This window comes from Sciurus carolinensis, unplaced genomic scaffold, assembly GCF_902686445.1.
Source record: "Sciurus carolinensis unplaced genomic scaffold, mSciCar1.2, whole genome shotgun sequence".
NCBI lineage: Eukaryota > Metazoa > Chordata > Mammalia > Rodentia > Sciuridae > Sciurus > Sciurus carolinensis.
Genome location: NW_025920159.1, coordinates 1,191,891 through 1,217,912, shown reverse-complemented (window position 1 = coordinate 1,217,912; position 26,022 = coordinate 1,191,891). Strand labels below are relative to the sequence as shown.

Here is a 26,022-nt window from a genome sequence, read left to right as displayed (position 1 = left end):
GAACAGAACAACTCCTCTCCATTGACTGTTGCTGCTGTTTTTACTTCTGTATTTTCTATTTCTTTTATTACAGCAGAAAATCAGATTAACTTCCAGATTGCAGCTGAAGAATCAGCCAGATGCTTCTGGAAACAGTATGGACCTTCTCAGCTCTGGGTCCTGCAGGCAACAGATCTGCCCTATCCTGTGCAGGAGATTTCTTCTGAAGAGGGCAACCAAATCTGGCTTTCTGAAAGTCACCTTTTGTTACAGCATTTATTTGAGTGTCGTGACAACTGTCTTTCTTAAAAACTGTTGACAGATTTGTCCTTTCTGTCTCTTGTCATTCTTTTTTTAGGACAAGTGACATTGCCATAGCCAGGTGAAGAACTGTGGAGACCATGACCAAGAAAAGAATTGCTGTGATTGGGAGTGAATCCTGTGGACTCTCTTTTGTCAAGTGCTGCCTGGATGAAGACTTGGAATCTGTTTGCTTTGAAAGGACTGATGACATTGGAGGGCTGTGTAGGTATCCGGTAAATCTCCTTGTCCCTTAATACTTGAAGCCCTCCCTGCAGATGGGTGCATGCAACATTTTATCTCATATTGGGTAATATGAGAGCTTGATAGTGACTAAACCTGATAAAATTCTGCCTGTTGACTTAACATCTCCCCACCCTACATTTATGAGGGTTTCTCTTTACCTCTGTTGGCTGCAAAATGCATTGCACATGTCCCTTTTTTTCCTTTTCTATTGTCTATGAAACCCACAGACAATATTTTCATTTCATTAGTTTTTCTGTTTTTCAGAAGAGGAAAATGATCTGGTGAAGCAGGGAGGATGAGTAACAGAACAACATATATTAGAAAGCACAAAGGGATTAGAAAATATAGAGTGATTGTTTCTGATATGTCTAAAAGGCAAATGAGCTAGAATTACCTGCTAACAACTCCTTCCAGGAGTACCTCCCTCCAATCTTCAACTTTACTTTTTCTATTAAAAAATATCCAGGTATTTTTCTGACATTTCTTGTCCTTGAATAAGGTATAAAATTTGATAGTATTGTTTGCTGTAAACTTCTTGCTTTGAGAAGTTCAAAGTCCTTTGTCTTCCAGAAGAGGGTAGAGGGCACTGACAAATGGGTTTTCTTGTCCTTACACATACTCAGTTTTAAATTGTTTTAAATTGTTTTAATATGCACATCCAACCCTACAACTTGTTAGTAACCATTGACAATATCATCTATTTAAATGGTATGCTTAGTAACTGCCAAAAAGTATCAGTCACCTTCATTGATCTCTAACTTGGTTTACTTTTAAACTCATTTTCTGGACAAGTGAATGGAATTGAGGTGTCACAGGTATATTTCACATCATAAAAACTAACACAGTGTTGGCCAGCTACTTAAAAGTGGCCTAATGACATTTCTTAGTTGAACAAATATGTTGTATCTTGGCTCCATTTTGGAAACTAATTCTGACTATAGTCTTATTCAGATCTAAAATGAATCCCCTTAGCAAATCCCTATACCTTTATCATAATCAGATGTGGGCTGAAACCCCCTGTTAATTTGTTTTTAGTAACAGAAAATTCTACTCTTGAAATCCAGTCACACCTTAGTGTATAGGTTAAGAGCACTGTTTTAGATTCAAAGACTGTCATTTACAAGAAGTATGGCCTTGGGTATATCATTAAACCTCTCTGACCACTGCATTTTTAATCTTTAGAAAGGGATAATAGTAATACCCCCTTTGTACAGTGATCATAGGGAGTAAGTGATGAATAATTACATCCATCACTTATAAAAGTGACAGCTCTGCATACGGTTACATGTCAGTTATTATTCATGCCTAGAGTGAGACCCCCACATTTTGGGTCTCCTTAAGCATCCTAGCCAGGTTTAGCAATTACTGAATGGCAGTGAAATCAATTGAGACAGGGATAATGTTGGGAGTGTAGCCTTTATTCTGCCTGATTATAATTTTTTGCTTTTTAAACTCTAAAGGGATTTGAAGTTAAAATCTGCTGAATATACAGCCTGAGGATTTCTTTTTTATTATCCTCTGGGCAAAATTTCTACACCTTATGAACTGCTTCTATAAAAAAATAAACTTTCATTATAATGCTCTGACTTCTCTGACTTTTCTTAACACAGATGTACATATATGGCTCACTATTATATTCTAAAACCAAGAATGATGCCTGGCATATATTTCCTACCCAATATATGTATTTTTAATAAGTGGATTTTGAGAAGAAAGCTGTCCTGAGTGGCTGCTAAGAATGTTTATGGAGCTATAGACCGTCCTTTTCACATTTTTCAGTTACATAGCTGTAGGTATTGTAAACATTCTTTAATGGACTGAACATATTTTGCATGTTGCTGGTGGTTACCTTGATAACTTTTTCCTGAGATGTACATCTCTATCAGTTCCATGATTATTATTTGGAGTCTAGTTGTCCTTCCATCCCCCAAAACTTTTTTATAATTTGTTAGAGGTTTCATATGTAGAATCAATCTAAGCACATTGAAATTCCACCTCCACTGGAGGTGTCCAATAAGAACACTGGGAATTCAGGGTTTCTATTTTCTCATTTTTTGTGACAGTTTCCTGGGATTCAGTGTATTTTTATTTTCTTCTCTGGTAGTACCACTTACTCTCCTATCATGATTCCTCTTTCATTTTTCTATCTGCCAAACAAGTATTTTCTCAGACACCACTATTTCTATTTTCTGAACATGTTCCACCTACCAAACTGGTGTTGTCTCCTCCTTGTACAGCTGAAAACTTTCTAATAATAATTATATGAGCTCTCAAGACATTAATTTCAATCAATTCTTGATCTCTTCTTAACATTAAGTAAGATTGATGGTAGAAAGTAAGTTGTGATATGATATATATATCAGTTTACTCTGATGTTACCTTATGAATGAAATTACTTGAAAAGTTAATAAAATTTCTTTCAAAATGCTAAGGATTTAATAAGTACTCAATGCTATAAAATAATCTTGATATTTTTGAGTCAAACTGAAGATCTAAAAATCATTAAAGCATGCTAAACTGTGCTTTTCAAACTTTAATGTACACATGAATTACTGGAGATTCTCATGAATTAATTTGGAGTATACCAAAATTCTCCATTTCTGATAAGCCCTAAGTGATATTTATGCTGATGATCAGATAACTATTTCACATAGTAAAATTTTAAAGTATAGCAGATAGACAAATAGTTGCCATGTGGGCACACTATAATATAAAATGGTACTGTTACTATTTAATCAGAAAATTAAATAATATACACCCTTTAATGAAATATGTTTTTTTAAAAAATCATAAATTTCATAACTCCTCCTTCCTCAAAAAAATGGCAAAAAAGATAAAAAGACAATAAATGGATTGAAAAACACTTAAAAGGATATATTTGTCCACTTTTCTACATATTTAAGAATTAATCACTGGGAGAACATTAACAAAAAATGATGTCAGCCCATTCATGAGATTCTGGTTATGTTGATCTGGAGTCCCAATAAAGCACTTTGCTAGGTAATATAGGAAACATGAACAACTAAAATGTTAATTATGGCAGAGATATAGTCATAAACACAACTTAAATGAATACTTTGGTTGAAATAGGTAAAATAAATAAGAAAATACTTGAAAGAAGACTGCTGAAAACCTTATTAGGAGTCAAAAAGAAATAATTATTAGGCAGACAAATGAGTGTGGTCAATTTCGGATTCCTAGACTAAATAATTATTTAATGAGAATTGGGAGGAAAATAAACCTGAATGTGGGAAATCCAACACTCTCTTTTGTGGATATTTAATGTTTTGTATTACCCACTCTCCTAATATTTATTCATTTCTGTAATAAAAAGGAAGGAGAGGGTCCAAATTGGTTAAGGTGATTTTCTATAATCAAAAAGAATTTAAATGTAATAGATTTGAAAACCTGTGGTTTGTGACATTTCAGTGAGAGTGTAATAGGCTGGATTCATAATGCATTATTTTATTGGATTACCACCTTAACCCCATGAAGTAATTAATTGGAAATTTTTGAGTAAGCAAAAAGTTTGTTGTAGGAAGGAAGACACTGAATTAGGGATTAATGTCATCTGAACCAGTGCTTCTCAGTTTTCATGTGCATCTGAATCAGTTGAGGATTTTGTTATATTAGTTCTGATTCATTAAGTCTAGGGAGGGGCCTAAAATTCTGCATTTCTAACAATATCCCTAGTGATCCCCTTTGTGCTGGTCCACAGACCATACTTTGGGAAGCAAGGATCAAGAACAGTGTTTCTCAAATTTCAGTTATTTTTTCTTAAGCATTTAAATTGTTTTCATTTTTATTTTATGAATAATGCTGACAGTAACATCCTTTAACAATAATCTTCATTTGCAAGTCTGAATATTTCTTTATAAGGCTACATAAATTTCAAGGATTTTTATATACATTGCAAAATCACTCAGAAAATATTACACTAACTTATACTTTCCCTAGTATGTTTTGATCTAACCCATTTTTATTCATTTAAATTATTGTTACCCAGCAATAGTAACAATGGGGTAAATAACAACTTATACTGGAAAGAGACTTAGTACATTTTCTTGAGAGCAATGTCTCAATATATACAAAAATTCTTGAGACTTATTCATTCAGCTGGGAAGTTCTCATTTGGAATTTCTTGTGATGGCCATCTGATCGGTGCTAAGACTGAATGTAATGTGACTACTTTGTTCACATGTTTAGAACTTTAGGTGGGATAGCTAAAATTTCTGGGGGCTATTTGAATATTTCTCTATCCTAGGTATTTTCTTCCATGTGCCTAGGTTGGGCTTCCTAACAGTATTGTGGTCTCAATGTAGTTGGATTTTTTATAGTAAAGATTTAGAATATCCCCAAAAAGCCCAGGTGTTCAAATCTTGGTATCCAATGCAGAATTGTCCAAAGTTGGGTCCTTTGGAAAGTGATTCTTTCATTAGGGCTCTGACATCATCAATGAATTAATTCATTGACAGCTGAATGGATTACTAGGCAGTGGTAGAAACTGTAGCAGGTGAAACATGGTTGAAAAGCATATCATGGGTTCAGGGGGGTTACCCTTGGGGACTCTGTCTTGTCCTGGGCCTCTTCCCCCAACCCCTGCTTCCTGGCTACCATGAGCTGAGAAGCTTTCCTCTGCCATACCCTTCCACCATGGTTTTCTGCCTTGCCTGAAGCCAAAAGCAGTGGAACTGAAACCTCTGAATCCATGAGCCAAAAGGATTCTTTCTCATTGTCAGGTATTTGGGTCACAGCTGCAAAAGCTAAATTCTTACATGGCTGCTGGGTTCCACCAAAGTGAGCCTTCTGAGACACCCAGGTGGTAGATGCAAGGCTACTTATTACCTAGTATTGAAAGACATTCAGTGCCATTTCAACTGTATACTGTTGGTCAAAAGCAAGTCATAAAGATACTGAGATTCAAGGGGAAGAAACTACACAGAGGCCCAAGTACTGGGAGATGTATGGAGGTGGTGTATGTGTAGACTTTTTTTTAATTGGCATTTATTTCAGGAAATTTTTCAACTGTTCACTGGCTATTTTTAAATCATGAAATTAGTTCTCAAGTTGCCATGAATACTTCTAATTTACTGCAGGAAAATCCTGAAGAAGGGAGAGTCAGTATCTACAAATTGGTGATCATCAATACTTCTAAGGAGATGATGTGCTTCAGTGACTACACCATCCCAGATCATTATCTTAACTTCATGCACAATTCCCAGGTCCTTGAGTATTTCAGGATATATGCCAATGACTTCAAACTTTTAAAGTATATCCAGTTCAAGGTAGGCAGTTTTGTGGGTGTCTTTGTGCTTGAAGTTCTTCATGAAATAAATGAATAATGTGGCTTCATTTACCAGTGCTTATGTGTAAATATTAGCTTGATATGCTTAAGTACAAAGACTCCACTCTTTGATCTCTCTCTACAATATCCCTGGGAGAGTCTCTCATATATTTTCACTGCAGATACAGAAAGATAACTGCCACCAGTATTTTCATTGTCTTCATTTCATACTCTGCTTATAATAAAGGAGATGAGGGGAATGAATAGGTATGGGAACTTTAAATCTTTCTGGTTCCACTTTTCCACTATTGCTTTATTCTTTTATACTTTCTGAGGCACTTTTCAATATATTATTTTATGTGATCACCAAAAAACCTGGTGAAGTACTTAGTGACTCAGAAGTTATTGAGGAAGCAAAGAAGTTAAATCTGGTGGAGAGAGCAGAACACTGAATTAGGAAACAAAACCCTAAATTATGGCCCTTGTTCTTACCACTAATTAACTTGTGACCTGAGATGAGTTAGTTTCTCAACTTGAATTTATCATAATTTTCTTTTTATGTAAAAGAAGATGATTGTACTGTATGACTTTTGGTTCCTTTCTTCTCTAAAGTCTGCTGTGAATTTCCCATAATTTAAAATCATGACCATAAACAGATATATCACCTGGCTTAAAGTTCAAAACTTCCACCTTTTTCTGTTTAGCAACAATAATAAAATGGTAATATCTGGTGACAATTTCCAAAGTCAGACATTTATAGCCCAGTGATGCATCTTTGACCTGTTTAAGTGACAGTTCTTGAACAAGTTTGTTAATGTACTAAGCAGTGATGATGCAAAGACAAAATAATAAGTAACTTAACTAAGTAACTGTGTTTAAAGACAGAAAAATGAAGAAAATTATTATTATACATATAAGTAGTAAACCAAGTGATAAGTGCTATAGAGATCTATGCATTGCAGCTCAGAAGAGGGATGTTTAACCCATCAGGGAAGAGGAATCAAGTTCCAGGAAAGACTTTTAGAGAAGATAATGTCCAAGCTGAGTCTTGAGTAGAAAGGATTCTACCAAATGAAAAAGAAATAAAAGGATGATCCAAGTAGAAGCACCAACTTGTGTGAAAACACATGACAGGAACTATAAATAGTACAGGATGGTTTAGGCTTAGTGTCTCTATTATTCAACCAAGACATTATAGTCAAGGCCCTAGAAGCTCAATGGAATGCATTCTTGATGTTTCCTTAGGCTGGCAGAGTAACCCATATTTATTGCTTTTTTTAAAAAACTAAAAATTATACCACTATTTCCCTATCTCAAAGCCTCTTTCTCTATAATTATTTGTAAAGTGGGCATATGTAAAAGGCAAAGAGAGATTCCTTTAAAAAATAAGGGCCACTGAAATATTTTCCTGCTCTAAAATGAAAGGGAGCCTCATAGTCACATGTTTGAGGTTAGTCAAAGAGAACAGAATTTGGGTGTCAGAAGACATCAGAGAGTTTGGGGATGTCTGGGGTTAGTGAAGGAATAGATGTTTAGTGCATAGAGTTTCACAGAAGTACAGGAGAAATTCAGAATTTATTCAGGTGCTACAATGCCTTAATACAGAGACTAAAAATCCTCACAAATCCTACTTTTCTAGAGGCACAGGAGAGTACATTAGTCTGTCAACTCCATTTTACTTTATCTGCCTTATAGAAGTCTTCCCATTTGGACCACAACCTCAAACAAAACTGTTCTTTATGGAATATGAAAATCAAATATTCTTGCAAAGACCCTAATGATGTGATGGCACCAGTGGTATCAACATTTTGTGTAACATTTTGCAGAATAAGTCATGTCTGGGAAGATATACATTGTACTGGTTATGGTTACAGTCCCCTGTGTATGTTACTTTTCTTTCAGACCACTGTGTACAGTGTGAAGAAGAGGCCTGATTTCTCTACTTTAGGTCAATGGGAGGTAGTCACTGAGTGTGAAGGGAAAAAGGAGGTTAATGTCTTTGATGGATACATGGTTTGCACTGGCCATCACACTAATGCAAACTGACCCCTGGAAAGCTTTCCAGGTGAGTGACCTACCAGAAACTTAACTAAGAAAGGAGGTTGACCCTCAAGCCATGCCTTTGAAACTGAGGAATAGAAGGTTGTCGTCTGAGTGATTTTCACCTTGGGGTGAAATAAGGCTTACCCTAATTGTGCATGTTCCCTTGAAAATGGAATAATTTGTATTATTGTCATTTGGATATGGTAATTTTAGAGTTTAGAGGTCTGTGAACAATCATGCCACCACATAATGCCATTTCAGTCAATGCTGGAATACATACAGAATGGTGATCCCATAAGATTATAATGTGGACTGAAAAATTCCTTTTGGTTGAGTAGTATTATAGCTATTATAATATCATGGTGATGTTGATATACAAACCCATCTGCATTGTCAGTTGTATAAAATTATAGCTCACACAATTTTGTATATGGTACATAATAATAATAAACAACCATGTTATGGATTTATGTATTTACTACATTTAGCGTAGAGTATACTGCTTCTACTTATAGAAACATTTACTGTAAAACAGACTGCCATGTTACACCAACTAGTCTCACATGTCTCATGTTTATTGTGGGTCTTGATTGTATCAGGAGGCCATATCAAGTGACTGGCCTAAATAATCTATGCTTACATAAGTACTTCTGTGATGTTTTCACAATAATGAAACCAACTTGCAGCAAATTTTTGAGAATGTATGTATTTCTAACAAGTAGAATATGATTGTATTTAGTTTCACAATGACTTTGGTCTTCTTAAGGATCAAAAAGAAACACTGTGGAACTCTTACACAGCTTTGGTTCAGATGTGGAATTTTTAAGTGATTGAGAAAACAAACAAATATTGAGTTTCTAAAGGTTAAATGAAAGCTTGAATAATTTAGTTTCAGTTTGGGGCCTGAACTTTCTTTTTCTAAAAAAAATGCACTTTATGTATGTCCTAGAGTATACAGAAACATATATACACTAATTGAAATGGGAGTATGTATCTAAGCGAATGAAAAGACAAAAGAGAATGGCAGTTTTCTGAGGCAGTTTGGATTTGTGTATCTGCAAATACAAAATACAAACTACTTATGATATAGGAATCACAAGTTACTATTGTAACTATTGGGGCTATGGAAGAAAAAATAAGCAAATGTATTCAGAATGACAATAATAGCTGAATAAGGGGAGATCATATGGAGAATATGTGCTTCAACTTTAAATTCTACAAAAGTATGAATTTACATATGATATCCATCATATAAACTATCATTCAATACTTATTTTATGTTCTCTTGCAGGAATTGAGAAGTTCAAAGGACAGTACTTCCATAGTTGAGACTATAAAAACCCAGAGGCATTGGCTGGAAAAAGTCTTTATAATTGTTGGAAATTCTGGAGTAGATCTGGCTGTAGAGATTAGCTACACAACCAAGCAGATTTGAGTCAATGATTTACTTTGCTTCATTCTATCTTCAGTCTTATCAAGAAGGTAGACCCAACAGAGTATGGATGGCTGCACATTGCCTATCAGTACCAGTGGCAAATATGGGGCTTGGTTTCAATGCCTCAATTGGCATCATGATTTATGCTAATGGAGGGGCATGATTACTGGTTAGAGTTCCACTATTCATTTGGCTTTATACTAAGGAATAAGTTCACTACTTCAGGCTGCACTCAGAATCCCAGTTAGGGCTGGGGCTGTAGCTCAGTGGCAAAGTGCTGGCCTGGCATGTGTGAGGCACTGGGTTCCATCCTTAGCACCACAGAAAAATAAACAAATAAAACAAAGGCATACTGTCCATCTACAATTACAAAAAGATTTTTTTAAAGAATCCTAGTTAGCCTCTCCCTGGCTTTGATGAAGACCAGGTATTTGCTGGAAGAGCTTGTGTAAATGCAATATTGAGAGTGTGAATTGTCCATTGACCAGAAGAAATGCCATGTTCTCATATAAAGGAAGGCACATTTTGGTAATTAAAAATTTTTATTTGACAGGATGGTGGGTGATTTTCCTTTTTGCCATTCAAATGGAAAAAAAAAAGAAGCAATCTAATCTTTCCAAAAACATATGGATATCAGCACTTACCCACTGAGCCACTTCCCCAGTCCTTTTTATATTTTATTTAGAGACAGGATCTTGCTGAGTTGATTAGAGACTTGCTAATTTGCTGAGGCTGGCTTTGAACTCATGATCCTCCAGCCTCAGCCTCCAGAGCCACTTGGATGATAGTCCTGCACCACTGATCTCAGCCTATTCCATGATTTTTAATGAGTCCTATAGGTGATAAGTGCTAGTGAAGTTCAGAGGATGGAGAGAGAATTCTCAACCTGAAAGGTCAGTGATGTTCTCATAGAGGAAGTCTACTTGATCTGGATCATAAAAATGAATGTGCTGAGGAGAATTTAAAAGAGGAGAACTTTTCAAGCACATTAAACAGAAACATGGATCACAGTGAAATATATTCTTCAACAGTTTTTGGGAAGGAAAATGGCAGAAATTTTTTTAAAAAGATTGTACAGAACCAAAATGCCACACTAGTGAGTTTGAACTTAATCTTGAATAAAGTGCGAGTACTTTCAGATTGTGAGCCAGAATGATAAAAGTAAACAATATTTTCCATGCATTAGGTATTCCTCAGCACCAGGAGTGGGACATGGATCCTGAATCATGTAGGGGATCATGGATATCCTTTTGATGTGGTACATTTTTCTCAACTTAACATCTTATATCAAAGATATGTGGCCAAGCATTAGCAAATACATTTTTGGAAAAAAAGTATGAGTAAAAGATTTGATTATGAAATGTTTGACCTGAAGCATAAACACAGGTATGTTCTCAGGATGGGAATGGAGTTGATAATGGCTAAGATACAAGAACAAGAATGGTTCACACAGGCTAACAGAGCTATCTCTACCCATACATTAAGAAAATCCAGGGGCTGGGGTTGTGGCTCAGTGTTAGAGTGCTTGCCTAGTATGTGCGAGGCCCAGGGCTTGATTCTCAGCACCACATATCAAATAAATAAATAAAATAGAAAGAAAAAAGAAAATCCAGAGAATTTCAAATTCAATTTTTACCTTATCAACCACAGAAGAACAAGATCTGTTGGTTTGAAGGATTTCTGTCACTTATTCTCATTGGCATTAACCATTTTCTTATTCTCTCAGGTATCAGTTCTTTTAATATTGTGCCCAACAACAACAGAAAGATAGTACAGGGCAGTGCAACATTCAGTCAGTCAACAAATATGGGGCACCTGTTGTGAGCAAGGCATTATATTGGGCATGAAATACATAGAGAAAAGACATGATAATACAAATAATACCTTAACTTTTTTGAAGTGTTTTTAAAGACAAGAACAGTGATGAGTTATATGTATTATCTCATTTAACCCTCACAAATGGCCCTGGGGGTCTGTACATTTTTTATGACTATTTTACAGATTAAAAAAATTGAACCTAAGTGAAACTAAGTAATTTTCCTGAGGAAAACATGGGTAACAAATGGAAGACTTCAGAATGGATCTTACCTTAAAAATATAAATGAGAAGACAGACAACAGTATATGACAAAGAAATGCATAGGATGCAGAGTATAAAGAATGAGATTCTCATACAGCCAGGAGAACCATTGTGAAATCATTTTTATATACTGACTTTAAATGATTTTTTTCTGTCTAATCTCTCATTTTTGAAAATGTTCAGATCTACAGAAAAGCAGTTCAATAATAAATACATTGAGCATTCATATATCTTTTACCTAGATTCACCTATCAAATATGGCCATATTTGCTTTTTCTGTTTTCCCTTTTAGAAGATAGGAAGATCCAAAAAATATGTAGTATACATACATACTTAAGAACATTTTTTTAAAGTAAGTCAAAATCATTAATATATACCTAAGAAAAAGGGCACTCTGGTATATACCATAATACAATTATCACATTTGGGAAATTTAACATTGATAAAATACATTATCTAAAATATTGGCATATTCAAATTTCCACAGATGTCCCAATAATATTCTTTTATTTTTTCTTTTGGGTACTAGGGATTGAACCCAGAGTCATTTTACCACTGAGTTACATTCCCAGTCCCTTGTATTGTTTTAGATAAGGTCTCACTAAGTTGCTTAGGGCCTTGCTAAATTGTCTCAGCAATTTGAAATTAATTAGTGAGATGACACTTGGATGCTGTGTTTTCAACAACTTTTTCATTTAGTTATTTAAGCATGAATATCTTTTGTAGTTGCAAAACAAATTGAGATGTTATGGAATAATAAGAGGTACATAAATAGTGTCAGCATGTAGCATTCTAATTATAATATCTTAGAATAGCAAAAGGCACATTATAGCCTGAGACCTGCACATAGTCTGATATATCTAGACTATATGGCAAAGGTAGATGAGTAGTTAAATATATCTGTAGGTCTATTATGTAAGAAACTTTTTGTATGCTCTGCTAAATAAAAAGTTTGGGGGTTTGGGATTTAGCTCAGTGGCAGAGCATTTGCCTAGAATTTAAGCAAGTGAGTGACATAATAATAAATCTGTAATAAAAGTATTGTAGAATGACCACAGCACCTGACACAATAATATTCTTTATAGCTTTTTATTTTATTTTCTAAATTGAGGATCCTAAAATCATGTTTACTTGCCTTTCTATTCTAAGGCAAACTGTATAGAAGGCAGATAGGAAGGGAGCCCTAAAGACAACTGTAATAGTTCAGGCGAGATAGGGAGGAAACAAAACTATTCTGGGTAATCTTCCTTTTTAAGGGATAAAGAGCATAGTCTTGGTAAGCAGATATGAGACAATTTTGTGACTTGGCCACCTATGTAAATGGTGGTACTGCTAGTGAAAGGGAATAGGTTTAGAGAGAAAAATGAAATCATGAGGTTGGGATGCAGAAAAGAATCTTCCTAAAAGTTAGAATCAAAGCAAATTAAATTCAACAAATCAAGGATAGTTGTAAACCATACAATATTTCTGAGACTAGGCCAGGAAGATAATGGAATGAGGACTGTCAGAGCCTACTGACTTAAAGTTCAGAAATTAAGACTCTTTTAAAACTGAATTAAGACTTTTTTTTTAAAGACCCAAGATACTGAAAACTTGGCTTACTTATTTTGATACCCTTATTCCATGCTGTCTCTAGAAAACACTACTTACCATGTCCAAAGTATCCCAAAAGAGTTTATAGAAAGCTATTTTAATAGAAATTCTAAAATACTAGGCTGTATAACATTGGTCAAGTCACTTCACTTCTCTTGACTTTGGTTTCCACATCTATACAACCTAGATAATGACACCTATCCTATCTCCTTCATAGCGTTTGTGTGATTGTCAAGTTAATGAATGGAAATATAATTTAAATTCTAAATTGCTATATGGATGTAATTTATTACACAGTTTGGGAAATGAAATTCTAAATCTACCTCTTGCACCTTTGGAATTACAAATGGAACTGAACAGAATATTAACAGACAAGTTCTGCCAGACTTAATAATATGTGTACAGAAACTATTGGCCTATGGCCTTATGATACAACAGAGTGTTAGTATTATTTAAGAAACCACATATGCATTCCTCATTTAAGACTCTTCTTCCTTCACTTCTCCAGTGCTTTCCCCTTTCAGTGACTTCTAGCCCTAAAAAGCTGAGGTAAAGTAGAACTTGTATAAAGTAGAACTTTTCCAAATTTCATTGGTAGACTGAGTGGAAACCATTGACATTGTTTAACCACCTCCACCAAAGCAAAAATTTACTTACATGATTTATTTCTCTCTTTCCCCTTCTTTCCCTCTTTCTTGGTCACTCTCATTTCTCCTCTTCATCTTTATCAGCACTCATAGAGTTCTGAGCCAGCATCCAACAATAGATGATGATCTGCCAAATATATAATTTCTGACTTGGTAAAAGTTAAATGATATGTGAAGGAATTCACAAAGACAGCTGCCATATTTGAGGATGGCTCCAGAGCAGACAATACTGATGCTGTTATCTTTGCCACAGGCTGTAGGTTTGCCTTTGCTTTTCTTGAAGTTTCCATCAAAGTGGTCAAAAACAAGATATCCCCATATCAAAAGGTCTTCCCCCAACCTAGAAAAGTCAATTCTTGCTATCATAGGCCTGATTCAACCCTTTGGAGCCATTATGTGCATTGCAGAGCTCCAAGGATGCTGGACCACTCAAGTATTTAAAGGTAAGTGACTGTACAAATTGACTACTTAATTACTTGATTATGTTTAATTGTGTTTATGTACTTGCTTTTAAATAGCAGTATGTATGACTGAAATATTGAGGGTTGCATAATATTTGGCATAAAATTATTACTAGAACATTTATTTTTAAGTGACTCTAAACTAGTATTTTATAACCATAAACATATATTAGAATCACCTGGGATATTTTCCAAACTTAATGATGCTTTGATCTCATCCCTGGTGATGCTTATTCAGTACATCTGGGTGGGACAGGCATAAGATTTTTTGACAAAATTGTTCCCCAGATGATTACACTCATCTAAATTTTGGACAACTGGCGTGTATTTGTGAAGTTAAAGAATGCCATCTTTCATTATAGAGAATGTCAAATATAGAAATGGTGTGACTTAATTTCAGATAGCAAATTAACACCTGGTAGGAGACTAGTCCAGAATGTAGAATATTCAACTTTCAAATCCTCACACCCTTTTTACATACCTTCTTTCAGTTTTGGCTAGGAGTACTAGAAAAAACTTTGAGGTCTGGGATAATAGGCTCAATATGAGTCAGCAGAGGATAAGGCTTCTAAAAGGCATGATTAAATCTCGCATCATCAAAAAATTATTATGTCCCAGAACACATAATTGTTCTCTAAATTGATCAGACTACCACCTGAAAACATTATAAAATTGAAACTGGAATTCAATGAATAAGGAGAGAGATAAGAATGATTTAAGGAATGAGAAAACATATTATTTGAAATGCAGATGAATTTGCTGGAGAAGTTTAGGCAAAATAAGTTAAAATCTGGGGGAGATCTGAGAGTTCCCTTCAAATATTTGAAGGAATAACCTACTTAGTAGGGCAAAGAGTCAAACTAGAACCAAGCAGTGAAATCTTGAGGGTTGAATAATATCAGCTTAACATTAAAAAATAAAAAAGATAAGACCTTTTCCTTTTTTGTCCATATAAAGGTTTTTTTCTTAATTTTTTGTTTTTAGATATACATGACAGTAAGGTGTGTTTTGACATTTTATATACATGGCGTGCAACCCATTCCAATTTGGATCCCATTCTTGTGGTTCAACATGTGGAGTTACACTGGTCTTGTATTCATATATAAGCTAAAAGGCTGAACTGGTCTGTAAGACCAGTATGACAGCCATATCTCTTTTCTCTTGTAACATTATACCAAAATGTGCAGGGAAAGTCAGGATTTCAGAAAGTCAGGATTACACAAATACAGCATGCCTTACAAATGAGAGTAGACCTTGAAAGACCCCTTACCATAGAGCTTAATTTAGACTCTCTTCATTCCCACATTATTTTGGGACTCTGGAAAAATAAACTTCAATTCCTCACTGTTCTTCAACAACATTGTTCAGCAAACATTTACTGATATCTCAGTATATATGATCTCCTAGGTTCAGAAAAAAACAGTAAAACAAAAAATTCCTATTTTCATGGAACTCAGAGTCATAGAAGGAAGATAGACAAGAAACAAACATTTAATGTGTTCATTCACTTCACACATATTTACTGAATTCTAAGCAGATGATCTAGTAACAATGTAGAGGAGCTACTATGGGAACAGTGGGCAAGAAATACCCAATTCTTCCATGGATTTATACTAAAAGAAAAAAGAAAATTTTGATATATGAATGGGAAAATCACCAATATTTACATAAAGTTAGGGGAAAATGACAGTAAATTGAGTTCTGGGTATTACAAGTAATTGAGAATGTTGGGAAATAATGTTATAGAAATTAAGGAAAATGAAGTCAGGGGTACTTATAGAGGTAATATCAAGAAAGTTCTTGGCTGCCATGCAAGAAGTTTTTTTTTTAATTGTCCACTGTAGAGAACCACTGAAAGATTTTAACTGAGAGAGGAGAACTCAAATCAGATTTGCAATTTAGAATACATGTTAGAGGGAGTAAAATGTGAATGTCAGTCCAAGTAAGACCTCATGAAGCCTTTAAACCAAAGTAATGGCAATGTAAATGAATAGGAGGTGACAAACTTGAATGAAACTTCATAGGAACTTTTAAAAGGATTTGGTGAGAATACATGTTGGGGATAAGAGAGAAAAGAATCTGCCCAGGTGCTGTGGCCATTATTGTAAAATAGAAATATAAAAAGGGGATCAAGATTTGGAGGGAGATAAGAAATGTGATACAATATTTGTCTAAACAAGATAACATGGAAAGTTAATGAATTCAAAGAGAACTGCATCACAGAATGTTGTAAATATTTTTGTCCATCAAATCTTAACAGATTTTTGTTATTGTTGTTTATGCACTGTCACCATCAAGAAATAGTTCTCCACCCCCTCCTCCATAAAATTTCAAGCAAATAAATGCAAGATTTACTTGCATTTATTTACTCCCTCTGAACTGTATTCTAAATTGCAAATCTGATTTGAGTTCTCTCCCAATCAAAATCCTTCAGTGGTTCTCTATAGCCTACATTAAATACAAATTTCTTGCATGGCAGCCAAGAACTTTCTTGATATCACCTCTTTGAATACCCTATAAGAAGTAATTGGAAATTACTTCTCAAAATGTATTTCTTGAGCATCCTAAAAGACCTGTGATTAATTTCAAAGGAAACATTCCCATTCTTCCTTATTGATTTATAAGTAATAATTTCTGTAGCTAAGATCAGAAAACACATCAGAAAACACAGTAAGCTCTGAGTATTGAATTTCCAACTTCTGTGTTTCAGGAGGAACTTATCAAGATAGTTAATGGAGTGTGCCCAGAAAAGGGCAACAAGAATGTCAGAAAGCTTGAAGCCTGTTATATAAGAAACCTGTGCTTGTTATCCAGATAATGAGAAGATTAAAGTAGTTATGACAGGTGCTTTTCACATATTTTAAGAACTGTCAGGTGTTAAAATTCATTTCTGTGGCTCCAGAAGGAAGAGCTAGTTCCAATGATGCAAGTGGAATAGAAGTAGATCTGGGGATCAGTACAAAAAGTAATGTTCCAGCAGCTACAGCAATCAATTTTATCATCTCCTTAGATGGTGGTGATATCTCCAAGACCAGAGACTTTTAAGGAGGAATGAGTTTGTCACTTGATATTGTATTGTAGAAAGAAGGATTGGACTGAGTAAGACACATTCCTGTACTGAAATTCTACATTCCAGAATTTTGTAGAGTAACACTTTAGGATTGTGACTTAAATTTTCATATGGCATAGTGCCAACATATCTGGTCATAAGACTATATATCTGGGCAAAAGGCTTATTGTTTGAGCTAGAGTTGTTTATATGAACTTAAATGTAATTCTGCCTTTGTCTAGCCATGTCCTTGGTGTTAGATCCTAGTACAGAAACTGTTTGTATATTAATTCTTATATTTATTTGTCAAGATTGGGTACTATGAGTTACTGTTGACCTTACCCCCCACACAAACTCCTATCTAATAAAAGAGGTCAGAAGGTGAGACTTATCTTCCATAGGACTTTAGCATAAAATGTGATTGAGAATTTATGTTTACTTCTTTTGCTCTCTATTGTATAAAATAGCTTTTTTATTAAGATACCTGTGTAGGTGCATTTCTCCAGTCCTCTCCTTTTTGGAGATGGCATTTTATTACATTGCTCAGGCTGATTGAACCCCTGGACTCAAATTATCCTCCTACTTCAGCCTCCCAAGTGCTGGGACTTCAGGTTGTGTCACCACATCCGACTTGCCTCTTGACCTTGTGTCTCATTTTCCATGTGCTTTTAAGACCATTTTTCATTTCCATGTGTCCATATTTCATTTACCAATTCAAAGACTATGTTAGGGAGGAGGCAAGTATTTTTTGGAAAGCAGAGTACAGTAAACATGTTAAGACAAAGCAGAATAAAGTAAGCTACACATATTGATACAGGTGAATATTCTTTATCCAAAATGCTTAGGACTAGAGGTGTTTTGAACATGCATTTTCAGAGTTTGAAATATTTGCATATACATAATGGCCTGTCTTGGAGATGGAACCCAAATCTAAAAATGAAATTCACTTATTTTTCATATATACCTTATACCACATATGTACCTTATTACCACAAGGTTATTTTATACAATAGTTTTAATGTGCCTGTTTTTTGACTGTGAGCTATCACATGAGGTCAAGTGCTGCATTTCCTACTTGTGGCATCTTGTCAGTGTTCAAAGAGTATTGGGGCTTGGAACATTTCAGATTTCTGTTTTTACAATTAGGTTTGCTCCACTTATTATATTTTGATGGTGGAAGGATCATGTAATCAAGCAAACTATAATCTCTTTGAGTACAGAAAATTATCCTATATTTCTTTGAATTCCTCATAACACAGTAATTGTTAATAGGATCATTGTTTTTACTGAGGTAATTACTAAGGTAAAATTTTTTTTCTTTAGGGCTAAAGAAATTTCCCTCACAACATGAAATGATGGCAGGTATAACTAAAACTCAAGAGGAAATGGCAAAATGATAAGAAATTCTCCGAGGATGATGTATGGTAACTTTTTCTACTTATTTCTTAATACAAACAATATGTTACTACAATTCAGTTTGCTCTTGTTAATTTGAGAATTCTGATTTAAAAGGGAACAATATTTGTGACAACTGAATGGGGAAATATTACTAACAGTTTCAATATGGATGAGAAAGGAGAGAAAACTCAAGAAAAGGGTATAGAGTCTATGTTTTGGACTTAAAAGAAAAATTATGTAGAAAAAATCATGGAGAAGAAAGTTAGGTATGTTATTTTGGGAGGAATTACTTGAAGCAGTAATAAAGGTGCCAAAGGAAGGAAGAGTATGTTGAATGAATAATAATTTCAAATCTGTTAAGTAGATTTACAAATCTGAAGTGACTGCTTTGCTGGCTATCATAAAGTGAAAAGCACATGCAGATTACAGTGGATTGGAGCATGAAAAGTCCATGTTACTTGGTAAGGTAATAACATCAGCTGGATGCTTAGTGCTGTGGTGAATACAATGATTTGGAAGTCTGAACTTGAGCTCAATCCTAGGGTTGTTTTTATTCAGAAAGAGTGGAAATTGATTGTTGAAGTCCCCAAAATGGTGGTTTTCTGCAACTGACTATACTAACATAACTCCCCTATCTTGGAGAAAGATAAAGTAATTTTTTATTTAATCTTCTTATCCTTACCAGGTGCTCTCCTATTTTCTTCCCCTCTTTCATTGCCAAAACATCTAAAGTTTCTACATCCTATGCTCTCAGGTCTCTCCCCTTGCTCCCCAGTGTCCTTGTATTTTAAACTCACCTCCTTACTCCTGACACTGTTCCCTTGGAGGTCATCCGTGACTAGATTCCAATCTCTCACTACTGAGCTTGGCATTTTTAAACATTTTCCCTTGGAGTGCTTTCTTTCCCTTCTTTTCTGGCACTAAACTCTTTTATTTGTACTTTTCTGCTTTCTTTCCTTTGACTTGTTCTTGTCTCACCACCTTCTGACTATAAGCAGTCCCCAAGGATATAATTTGAACTTTTTAAGGGTTGACAGTTACATTCAGCATTTCATGTACATGGAGCTTACTTAATCCTTATAACAATCCTGCAATGCTGTAACTAGTGAATCCTTTTGTGAAACCTTCATGTAAACTCCAGCTCTTGACCTACTGCTATAAGATAAATAAATGCATGCATACAAACACCTGAGTTAATATCATCTCCAGAAAGCAAAACTCTCAAATTATTTCCCATTTCATCTCTTTGAAACTCCAGCCCCATTTTGATAAAGTACTACTTGACCATCTATCAGTTCCTTTGGAATTCTATCTCAAGAATTCTACCTAAAATTTATTTTCTAATCATTTTTTCCTGTCTTTGTTTTTGGATCCCTCAATCAGCTTAATTTGACTTTCCTCTTATTTCCTTTGTGTTCCATTGTTCTTTCTTTTCATTATAGAAAGTAGCAAGTGAAAGTCTCCTAGTCAAATTTCTTCCACATATTTTACTGTTCACCAGATTTTCCCACTAAAAAGTCTTTTAAGGTCTCCAAATCTGCACTTGGTATAATCATTTTATCTGGTTCCTTCTGAAGGGCCACTTCCTTTTATAGGATAAGTCACCCTCCCTCATTCTTTCAGAATTCCAAGTTAACATTCTCCCTGGAAAGCCCTGATCTTTGGACACCCACTACCCCAACACCACTTCCCTCATAAAATAATTGAGAATCTCATGTTTGAGGATTTTTGTGATGAGTTCCCTCTTTTGCATCAGTCTTCTGAATCTGAAATGCTGTCCATTCTTGTTTTCTACTAATTTAGGCAATGACCATAAATATTCTTTTACCCATTCCTGCTTTATTCTTTCACTTTGCTGCTGTCCCCTGATTTTTAATTCTTTTCTTTGTTCTCATCTTATCTATATCTTTCACATCCTTCAAGGGCCTAGTATATCTCTCTTTTAAGTGCCCTTTTTTCATTTCCATTTAGCAGTCAAACCCACAATATTTAGCAGAACCCTTGAGTTCCGTATGTGTATACCTATCTTATCTCTTACTAGAAGATTTGTAAGATTTTTAAGGATGGTGACAAATATAATCTTTTTTTACTATTTACTACAGCTTATAGTCCAATATAAAATCAATACCAGCTTCTATCTTCTCTACTTTTAGGTTTGTGGAGAGCCAACATCATACCATTCAGGGAGACTACATTGATAGCATGGAAGGGATTGCTGATTTGGTGGGAGTCAAGTCTAATCTACTGTCTCTGGCCTTCACTGGTCCAAGTTAGCATTACAGTTATTTTTGGGACCCTGTACTCCACTCCAGTTTCATCTATAGGTCCCTGGAAAGTGGAATAGTGCTCAAAAAAACATCTTAACCACAGATGATCATATAAGGAATCCTATGAACACAGGGGTAATTGAAAAGAGTAATTCCATAGCTTCAACAAAGAAATGGGTAGGTTCATGCTAGCTGTTATTTTATTTGAGGTGATTATGGCTTACTTTTAGATGTCTCATTGTCAATGTCCTGGCTTTCATTGGGAAGCTCAATTTAGAAATGTCTTCCAAACCTAACAAGATGGAACAACTCTCAGCTTCATATTTCCCAGAATTTACCTTTACTTCTCTTTCAGAAGCATTGATCCTCTTTCTTCTTTTTTCTACAATGAAATCCTGGGTTTTCATTTGGGTTGATTCATCCCCCCTTACTCTTGTAATCTGTCACTTTTTTTCCCAATAATTTCTAGACTGTGAACTCACAGAATCCTTTAGTCATTTTTATATTATGTCCTTAGGCATGTTGATTATCAAATATTATGGTGCGGACCTTAAATCAGCATCTCTAAAAAATGGCTGATTCCATGTAATTCTTCTGATAGGATTTGATTTTCTATTAAAAGCTAAATTCCTGTTTGTTTTTAATATTATAACTAAATATATGTTTTCTGAGAGATAAAAGAAATAGTGTTCTTAAAATAGTTGTCTATGATGAGACATTTTGTTTTACTTACTCTTTACTAATGTTACTGATAACAGGTCATTTTTGCTCCTCTACCTAAGCAACATGTCTTTATTTTCTTAATAAAGAAATTACTTTCAAATTTCTAGGCTCATAGGTTGTTTTAATAATTTAGCATCAACCCATGGGTTCGACTTGGTTAAAAAAATTGGGATTTTTTAAAGTAGCTGTCCTATCTTTTGTGATCTCTTAGTTCCCAGATTGAATCTAATCAGAGTTTTACTTTAGGAAATAAGTAGCTGACTGTTAGGCCAGATGTTAGGGGCAGTTTTGGTTCATCGATAATTCCCAGAAAAACGCTTTGCAGACACAGGTCCCACATGAGGAACTTTTTATTTTATGCAGACAAATCGTGCCTGCTTGGGGAAAAGGGAAAAGGAAAAGAAGAAGATGGTGCAGGGTTTCTCCTCAGTTATCAGAATTTCACGGACTGGGAGGAACCAATCACGGAGGAGAATTATTACAGACTGACTGATGGACCAATGACATATTAGAACGTAATGTGGGAGGCAGGAAGGTTATGGCAATGTAAGCCAGAAATTTCTGTAACGGGAGAGGTGGGCGTAGCGCAGATTGACAGGTGGTCCCTGTAGCAGTAGAGAAAGGTGGCTTTATACCTTACACTGACAACTATTGTAATGTGAACTACAAATGTGTTTTGTCTCCTCTATTCTAATTTTCTCCCATTCCTTCAAGTAGATTCTAAGTAATAAGAATTCAAAGAGGTTATGTCTAAAACATAGGAATATTTTTCTAAAACCTCTTTTTCTTATGTCATACATTGTGGTTCTGAAAAACAGAGCAAAGAAATAGAAAGCAGGAACTTGGGTTTACATCCAGTGCTTCTGCTGATTCTTTTTCTCATCTGTTGAACTTTTGCTTTGTTCTAGTTCATGAGAAATTGTCAGCTGACAAGCACAATGAACTTCATAGGGAAAGGTGCTGAGAGTACCAATCAAGTGTATGTTAATTAATAGCTGTTTTGCAATATGTTTATAAGTTTGGATTGCTACCAATTTCTTAACTACAGGATAAATTAGCAGGATAAATTACAGGAAAAGTAAACAACTAAAAGGACATCCAACAAATACAAATGCACAAAAGAGAATTAGAAATGTGAGAGCTAAAACTTCTTAATCACATAATCATTTTGACAGCTGCCTATCATTTCACCTTTTTATGAACTAAAGTACTGAAAGTTGATATTATGTCTTAGGTCTTTTTCCTTCTCTAATATTTATGATACAAGGTATTTGTCATCTATTAAAGTAGAACTAATATTTTTTGATCTTCAGATTACTCTTGTTCAAAAGTAAATTGAAGGTCTCTTAAATTTTCTCCTTTTGTAATATAAACTTACCTCTGTTTTAGAATAAAAATACATTGAATTAATAATCCTCTAATAATTCCTAATTATTATTAGTAACACCTCAATTTCCTCTTTAAAGTGTTTATTTTTAAATTGATTAGATTTCTATTATGTAAATCTACCAAAAAAGAAATCTTCACTCATTTTCTCAACCAAGCTGAAAGCAAGATGTGAATAGGATATTGCCCTCAGAACATCTCAAGATGCAAAGCCTTAGTTATTGATGCATATATACTAATATTTAACTTACTTATTTTGCTCTTTATATTAAGATCATATACATGTATATATATACATATGTAAAATTTTTCCAATTGTATTAAATCTGGTTACCAAAGAAAAATGCATTCTTGTAATGCCAGAGAGTAAGAAAGTACTCAAAGCAGAAACTGAATAAGCATATGTCAAAGGAACACCAGAGCCATCATATAGTGGAAAATTTGAACAATAAAATAAATAACCTAGTATTAGAATATAAGACATAAAAACACATGATTCTATAGTGATATAAATAAATGATTGAATGAATCAATTAATAAATGATATGTAACAGACAACTCTCCCATACAAAAGAATTCTGAATTTATATAGATAGTTTCTTCTCAAGGAGATGAAACACAATTTTCTACTTTTTAAATGGGCTGCATAGATTGACTTCCCTCCAAAAATTGCAGTATGGAAAGGGGAAAAAGTGACTGCAGTGGAAAAATTTGACAAATACCACTGAGACTAGGTGATCAAGATTAACATCAACAGTGATAAGTCATACTGGCAGTATGTACCCTTGAAATGATATGACAAGGAGGCACTTACTTCTGTGGTATTCCTCCCCTAAAACATAACCCAGTTTAACCATGATAAAAGTATCAATACTCTCAAATTGAGGAATATTCTACAAACTACCTGACCACTTCAAAACTTTCAAGGTAATCAAAAACAAGGAAATTTTTAGCAACTGTCACAGTATACAGGAGCTAAGGAGATCTGTCATATAAATGTAATGTGTATTCTGGAATAAAGAGAGGATCAATTTAAAAAATAGGTGAATACAAATAAAGTGGGCATTTTGATTAATAATAATGTGTCAATGTTGGTTTATGAGTTGTGACAAATGTACCATAATAATGTGTCAACAATAAGGAAAACTAGGTGTGGTATATCCAAGAACTATGAAATATTTTTGCAATCTTTCTTAAATCAAAGACTATTTCAAAATTAAAAACTACTTTAAAAAAGAAATGTATTTAATTGATGCAGTATTTGACCCAAAGCTACAGTCTAGTGAAATTTTCTTAGAGGAAGAACATTAACTATACCATTCATTTATATTACTATGTGTTTACCTGATTACTCTCAAATTAAGTTGATCTATTAAAATAAAATCTACCTTACCACAGCAAATTTTGCCTCCTTTACTGAGTAAGTATTGACTGTAATTGTATTGACTGAGAAATGGTGATACAAAGTCAAAAGACAATTTCTTCAATTCACTTAGATAAGTTTTCTTGTATCTGAGAACATGAAGTCAGCAGTCCCCACAAATGACATTTATATTAAGGGCAACTACATACATAACTAAGGTAATATTACTTAATACTTGGCCTGCCTTGTTACTGTGGCTGATAGTAATGCAATAATAAACATTCTCTAGACTACCTACTTGGAAGTTCCCAAAGTGCATGATTTTCCATGCTTCTGTACATTCTTTTGTTGTACTTTCAGTAAATTCTCCAGCTAAATAATACCTCCATCATCTTCAAGATTCAATTCATCTTTTTTCTCTTTCCTGAACCCCAATATGAAACACTGGGCTCCTTTGTGCTTTTACTACACCTGTTGAATATCCTTATCAAACTACATTGTAACAGTTCTCTCACATGGTTCCTCTTTCAATTAGTAAACTCTTGGGAGGCAGATACTTTGCAATCAATTTATGTGTTCCTAGTGCTTAGTGTAGTTCCTGGAACACAGTCAAGTGTCCATAGATTAATTAATTGAATGAATACGTGTAACATGGGAGATAAAAATTTAATCAAGTTTTTAAAGACTTAAATAGTGAACAACACTTTGAGAAAACATTAACGAGATCAAACATATCTAGACCTTCAGTACAATGAGATTTTGAAATGTCTGTGGGCAAACGTTCTTTCAGAAGATATCCTGGAATGGATCACTGATCTAAGTCAATGTCTAATATTCTGTTGTGGTTTGAAACACAAGTGTCTGTCTGTAACTTATTTACTCAATGAAGTAGGTCTTTTAAAAAAGTCAGTATCAATATAAAAAATCAAAGTGGGGTATGTCTTCTTCATTCCTCATGCTGCCTAGAGTTACTCATTGCTATTTCTCTTTACTTTCTCAAATCCTCCTGCTCCTTTGAAGTACTGGCCACCACCTCTCCTCATTGTAGTTATTTTCAGACACATTCAATCCCCTTCATTCTGTAAATATTTTAGTATCAAGCTTTGTGCCTTTCTCTGTAAACATAAATACTCCTGCAGTTGACTTTAGTATCTAGGTAATAACTTTCATCAATCTAACATATTAGTTAGGATTAGGTTGGCTATATATAATTGAAAAGGCCCAAAAAATGATGTAAACAAGACTGAAGCTTATTTTTCTCTCATATAAAAAAGTACAGAGTGGACTGATGCATAACAGCTCCATAGTTCTTTTTTCTGCTGTACTATTTCAGCTACTTCACGATCCAAGGTGACTGCTGGATTTCAGCCATTATATGAACAGCCACACAGAAGGGAGGAGAAATGTAAGGCACACCCTTTCTTTTAAGGAGATTTAACAGAAGTTCCATATAGAATTTCCACTTACATCTCACTGGAAGAATGTAATCACATATCTAGCTACTAGGGAAGCAAAGAAATGTGTCTTTATACATAAAGAAAACATACCAAGGTTATTGAAAAGGAAGAGGAAATGAATGTTAAAGTGGGCCTTTAACATTCTGTCATCTAATTTTTCAGTTCTGTAACTTATTTCAATGATTTTATGATCCACCTCACTTCACCTACCTACACCTATGGTCATATCTAAGACAATGCTAATAATTGCAACATCACTGAAATAGCAATGTCAAACATCCTACTCTTCCAAACATCTCTTACCTACTAAGC

At 34.5% G+C, this 26,022-nt stretch overlaps 1 pseudogene; it reads left to right on the top strand.

Annotated features, from left to right (window-relative positions):
• Positions 1-380: 380 nt before the first annotated feature.
• Positions 381-21,011, top strand: LOC124974650 (flavin-containing monooxygenase 5-like; annotated as a pseudogene).
• The last annotated feature ends 5,011 nt before the right edge of the window (positions 21,012-26,022 follow it).